Raw genomic sequence first — 6,187 nt, forward strand, 5'->3', positions numbered from 1 at the left:
TGTCAGAGGCCTCTAGCAGCCCCAAGGACTTGGAGCAACTTTAGTGACACTCGACCCATGGTGTGCCAAGAGAATAAAATGTAGATGGGCAAACGACACAGAAAGAGAGGCAATCCCTGTCATAAGACGTCCCGAACATGACACCTCACGGTGCATTTAATGCACCTCTCCTAATCCGTCATGGTTAGGTACGTGCCACTATAGCCCCCGTCGGTAATTTTGGCAGCTATAGGATCCACTATCCAACTCATGTAAAGACAATTTTATCCCCTGTGGTCACCCATTAACCTATACAAGGAGGGCCATGAATACTTGTACAAAGGTTGACACTCTGTCCATTTGTACGCGTAGCTACACTCCTTGTGCATCCTTGCCGGGTTGTCGCGCTCCTGTACTTGGACACGTATAATCCATAAACACAAGATGTATGGTTTTATGCTCCCGATCGGCAAAACCTGTCTAAACCCCAATTAAGTACGAGGTTGTTGATGCTCTTTGTGTATGTGTACTCCCATTGCTGACCCTACAAAAGGGACCTGGTTGGTACCATAAATCCCCGTAATCCCCCGACATCTTTGGCGCGCCACGTAGGCGGATCGCCTGTGCGAACCTTCTTCAAATGTTGCTTGCTTTTTTAACATCTTCATCAACGCCCATGGATCTATGGGGACCCCGACTTACAAGTCGAGATCGCCGAATGATCGTGCTCAGTGGTCCGAGAGATTAATGCTCACCGAAGAAACAAATACTGAAATAAAAAGAGTCTTACATCCGAGTACAGAATTATTACATCACATGACCGAATGGTCAAGTTCACAAGGTTGGGCCTAAGTCTAAAACATACTGATAAAACTAATAGCAGTAAACATAGGGCTAAGCAGGTGCCCATGCCATCAAGCCTACACCGACATGCATTCTGACTCGGAAGCATCCTAGATCGCAGGGGCGTCTCAAAAGACGTACTCATCTCAAAACTCCGGTCCTTCCATGTCTGGTCAATAACATAACCAGTGGCAAGCCAATGAGTACTTTGAATGTACTCGCAAACAGCCCATGACATGAACAATGAAAGTGAAGGATAACAATAACATGCATCTTTGGTGGAATTCATCTGGGTGGAATGATCATGAACATGCATCAAATTAAAGAATTACTTTAGAAGAACAGGTTACATATATCAATATATGTGTCGAGGACTGAACCATCCGGTCTCACCCTATATGCCAAGTCACCAAACCTGGTCATATCATTACTTCGATAACAACACCTTTTTCTCACAACTCACACACACTTGGTTTATGCGGAAACGAATGGACGTAGTTTAAGCAGCACCACCCAACTTTCCTTGACCATGGACACGGCTATTCCAATAGTTTTACACTCTGCAGAGGTAGTACGCGGTACCTACTCCTTCTTTGGTGGATTGCCTCTCGTGGAGGTTGGTGCATGAACTAGAACAGTGCTTGGGCGCCTCCGGAGGCTGGATGACCTTGCGGAGTGCTAGTGGGTGAATAGGTGGTTCGGGAATCGGATCCCCTTCTATGAAGCAACCTATCCTCTATTTATAGTGGCGGCCCCGGTCCTCTTCCCTTATAATTTGGCGGGAAGGGATCCCACAGTGGCCAGTTTTGAAGGGGAACAGGGGAACATGCTCCCCTGCCCAAAGGTGGTCTTCGCCTGCAAAGCGGGTGCTCGCGCTGCAGGGATGGGCCCGGTGTGGGGACCCCGACTTACGAGTCGAGATCGCCGAATGAACGTGCTCAGTGATCCCAGAGATCAATGCTCACCGAACACACAGATACTGAATATTAAGAGTCTTACATCCATACATACTGTTTGATACAACAAATGACTATTGCGGTCAAGTCTTACATATATATGGCCTTGAGGGCCAACACTCCACACTGGACCAATAGCGCAATTACTGGTCGAGAGCGTGAATCCATGCCATGAGCCTTAACCTACTCGCATTCTAACTAAGAAGCATCCTAGCTCGCAAGAACGTCACCGAGTTACTCTTCACCGTATCATGTTCTTTCATACTTGGTCAATGAAATAACCAGTGGCAAGCCAATGAGTACTTTTGATTGTACTCACAAAGAGCTCATGATATGAACAATGAAAGTGAAGGATAACAATAACATGCATCTTTTGTGAATATCTCTTGGTGGTAAATAAACATGATCACAGGGATGCATCATAAGTTAAGAACTACTTTTGAAGAACATGTTACAGATATCAATATATCTGTTGAGGGCTAAACCATCCGGGTTCACCCTATATGCCAAGTCACCAAACTTGGTCATATCATTACTTTCATAACAACTCCTTTCATCACAACTCACACACACTTGGTTTATGTGGAAATGACTAGACGTAGTTTAAGCAGGATTACCCAACTGTCCTTGACCATGGACACGGCTATTCGAATAGTTTTACACTCTGCAGAGGTAGTACATTGGACCCACGAGATCCGGGAAACTTCCATGTCATCCAAGACTCGTGATATATAACATACCCAAGGTAAGTACCTGATCAATGCCTTTCCCCTGACGATACTAGACAAAGAGGTCCACTCGATTGGTACCCAGCCCACATGTTGCATGTCTTACGAGCACCGACTCTGGACAGTATCAACCATGCGGGGACCAATGGTGAGCCTGGAACTCATAAAAATGGCATAGTCGTCCTACCTGGCATGACCCCATCACGAGCGTGACCACACATCACTCCCGCCACTAGTAATGTAGCTCTTTGCTAGCATCGACCAGAGTAATCAACATAGCCCCGTCCCATAAGGGGTAACGTGGTCATACTGGTAAGGTTGGGACCGTCGACACATCATAAATCTATTCCCATTTTCGAAACCGTACTCACTCAAAATACCCGGTGCACCACTTCACCAAAAGTGGCCCTCTAACTCATCATCACGCTCGGGCATTTGTGGCACCTGACGGGGTTTTTATAAGCTCTTGATTTATACCAATAACATGCTCATGCTATTTACTCTAGCATTACTTGTCAACATGATAATAGCGTGATCCTCAAGAGGGGTAGGATCAAGCTCAATGCATGTGCTCCGGAGGAGCCATCGGTAACATCACATCGAATGATTTACCGACACTTATGATCATATGCAACGGAAATACTTGCTATCTTAACATGCAATATAACATATGCTCAGTCATGGTCAAAGGGCTACTTACCTTGGTCAGCTAGGTATCCGGGGTCTTCAAGGTCTTCCGCTCTGATTCCCTCGTCACACGGATTTTCTATCGTCGATAAAAGAATAAATAAGAAATAGCTCACTCAGAAACAGATCACAAATTTGTTTTTAAAATGTTCTTTATTACTGATAAATCTAAGTTATCTTTTTGAAAAATATTTGCCTCAAATATTCATGAAGGAATATTTTAAAATTAACCAAACAGAAGCAAAACTATTCCAATTCAGTCCTTTTTAATATTGCAAACAGAATAGTTTTTTGAAAAATTTATCCAATCATCTCATTAAATACTACACATTTTTAGAAGAATAACAGTGGAAAAATTATGTTTTTACACTGGTTAAATATTTTTATAAAAATCTTGGAAATCATATTTTAAAAATAAAGAAAAATGCGTTAAGCCTGGCCTGGAACTGGGTTGGCCCATGCCCAGCCGACAGCATGCCCAGGCGCGCGCCATCAGGTTTGAACCTGACGTGCGGGGCCCTGGCGTCAGCGGCTGCACGCAGCGTGAGGGAGGAGGCTGGGCCACCGATAGGTGGGGCACACCTTTCGGGATCCTACCTCTGGCCAGAGAGGAGGAGGAGCACGCCGGCGAGGCTGCAGACGTTCTCAAGCCCCAACAAGGATAGGAATGGGTTTGCCATGACGTCGCCTACCTGCTGGTGGTCGGAACAACGTCGGAGAGGCAAGGGTTCACCGACGACGAGAAGGTCTCAGCGCAGGAGTTTCAGGAGTTGGTTGAGGAGGTAGCTAGGGGCACGGAAATGCTCGGGCGAGTTGGGGGAAAGCTTCCTGGGGTTGAGGAGATAAGTTTGGTGGGTCAAGGGGCGCGGGAGCCATCGTGTAACCGGAGATCGACCGGAGCTCCGAGGCGGAGGGGCCTCGGTCAATCTCGAGCACCGGGGCTCTGCTAGCTTGCTGGGGTGTCTAGGGAGGTGTTAGTGGTCGTGGTGAAGCTATCTGAGGGGTGCCGAAGCGAGGGAAGGGCTATAAATAGGCCCGCGACGGTGAGCCGATTCGGGAGCGCCGGTGACTCACCGTGGCGTGCATGGGGCTGCGGAGAGGGGCTGGGGTCGAAACCATGGTCTCAGGACATGGTTTTGGACTGCCAGAACCATCTGCTACAGAGGGAGAGAGGGAGGAGTTGGGTATCCATGGACGCGCAACCCTGGCCGGTTCTTGTGCGCGCGGGCACGCATCGCACGAGCTCTAGCGCAGCGGAGGAGGGGCCCTGAGGGTTGCTTGACGCAGAGGGGTTGTCGGGGAAGAGGTTGGACACCTCGGGGGAGGCTGGAACTGGCCAAGAGCGTAACCCCCACGTTGCTGGCTTCCTGTAGCGCGCCCAAAGCGCAGTTTTGGTATGCCACGGCATGGTGGTGCGCTCTGAGCCACTTTGGACATCTCTAGCATGTCCTGGCACTAACTGGGAGTGTGGCTAGCCGTTTGGGTCTCATGGGAGCTTCGGCTAGTCAAGGGAGACAAGAAATACTGATGCTGTCAGCCTTGAACTGAAGCCTAAATTGGGGTTTTGGCCTTTCCACTTTTAACCAGTGAGGGGCCAGTTGACTGGGGTTAGATATTGATAATGGCCACCTAATATATGAGGTTGGAGCAAAGGGGTTGGGTTTAGCTATGGCTAAGATGGCTTTTCCCATCTGTCAGAATGTGCTCGATAGTTGTTTGAGGGGGTTGCACCCCACCAATGGTGCTGCTACTTAACATGTTTGGGTTTGGTGCTAAAACATGGGTTTTACCAAGTTTGAGCTCCATTGGACAAGTTTAGCTTTGTAAACTTGAAAACACTTCTATATGACCAGATCTGTCCCTTCCACAGAGAGTGGGCAAACTAAGTCCCACAAATCCCATTTTTGGTGTGGAACCCTCATTTGAGGTGTTAGGCACTCCTGCAAAGTTTCGGCATCATTGGACAAACTTTGCTTTGTAGAGTTGTTCTAACTTCAATCTGGACAAAAGGGGGTTTAGGGTCATTTGGGGTCCTTAATCACCTTGGATCAAGGTGAAACTTTATGTGGACACCAAGCATGGCTTAGGGATACCACTGGAATTTCCTGGGATTTTCTTGAGAATATTTCCTTTGGAAATATTTCAAAAAGTCAAAACAGAGAGAAATGGTTTCTAGGGTTTTATTCAATTAATTATAATATAAAATAGGGTTAAAAATCTTATGTATGGAAAATATATGTCCTTCTGATCATCTCCAAATTTAATCAGATTTTTCTAAGGCAGAAAAGTATTTTTCCATGTAGGAATACCAATTCTGGCCTCGAAAATGGACATGCAATTAAATTAGGAAAACAATTATAAAAATAATTATTTTTTTGGTCTTGGAATATAAAGACAAGTTAAAATCAGATCACCAACTTTGAGTAGAAACCAACCTTGCCATCAAGGACAAGTAGTGCAACTCAAAGTAGGGTTTTACCTTGATCAGAATCAAGTAATGGTTTTTAGAAATAATTCAATATTGTGAAATGGGGTTTTATTATCACATGATTACGCACACAAGCATATAATGACAATCATGGCACTCACATCATGAATTTTTGAAAAAGTTTTAAGAAGCTCAGATTTTTTTGCATTACAGAGAATCTGGTAGAAAAATAGGGCATGACATGATCCCAAGAAAGCCAAGGGACATCTGCGGCCGTCCCATCTTCATCCAAGGTGTCGTCGCATGCAGCTACGGGTGACGTGGATGGGGGCGACCCTCATGCTCACTATGCTGGTGAGCGCAACCACATCATCGCACGGAGTTTCGTGAGCAGCGACCCGGACTGGGACAACGCTTGGAGCAACTGCATAAACGACTACGGGGGCAACGGGGCTTCCACCACGCCCTTCACAAGACGACCACGATGAACGCTCGCATGTTAGTGACCCCGGGCGGCGTGCGGCCAAGACGCAAGTGCGTTCTCCCAGGGCGCATATGGACAAGCT

The sequence above is a fragment of the Hordeum vulgare genome, chromosome 7H (assembly GCF_904849725.1).
Source record: "Hordeum vulgare subsp. vulgare chromosome 7H, MorexV3_pseudomolecules_assembly, whole genome shotgun sequence".
Taxonomy (NCBI): domain Eukaryota; kingdom Viridiplantae; phylum Streptophyta; class Magnoliopsida; order Poales; family Poaceae; genus Hordeum; species Hordeum vulgare.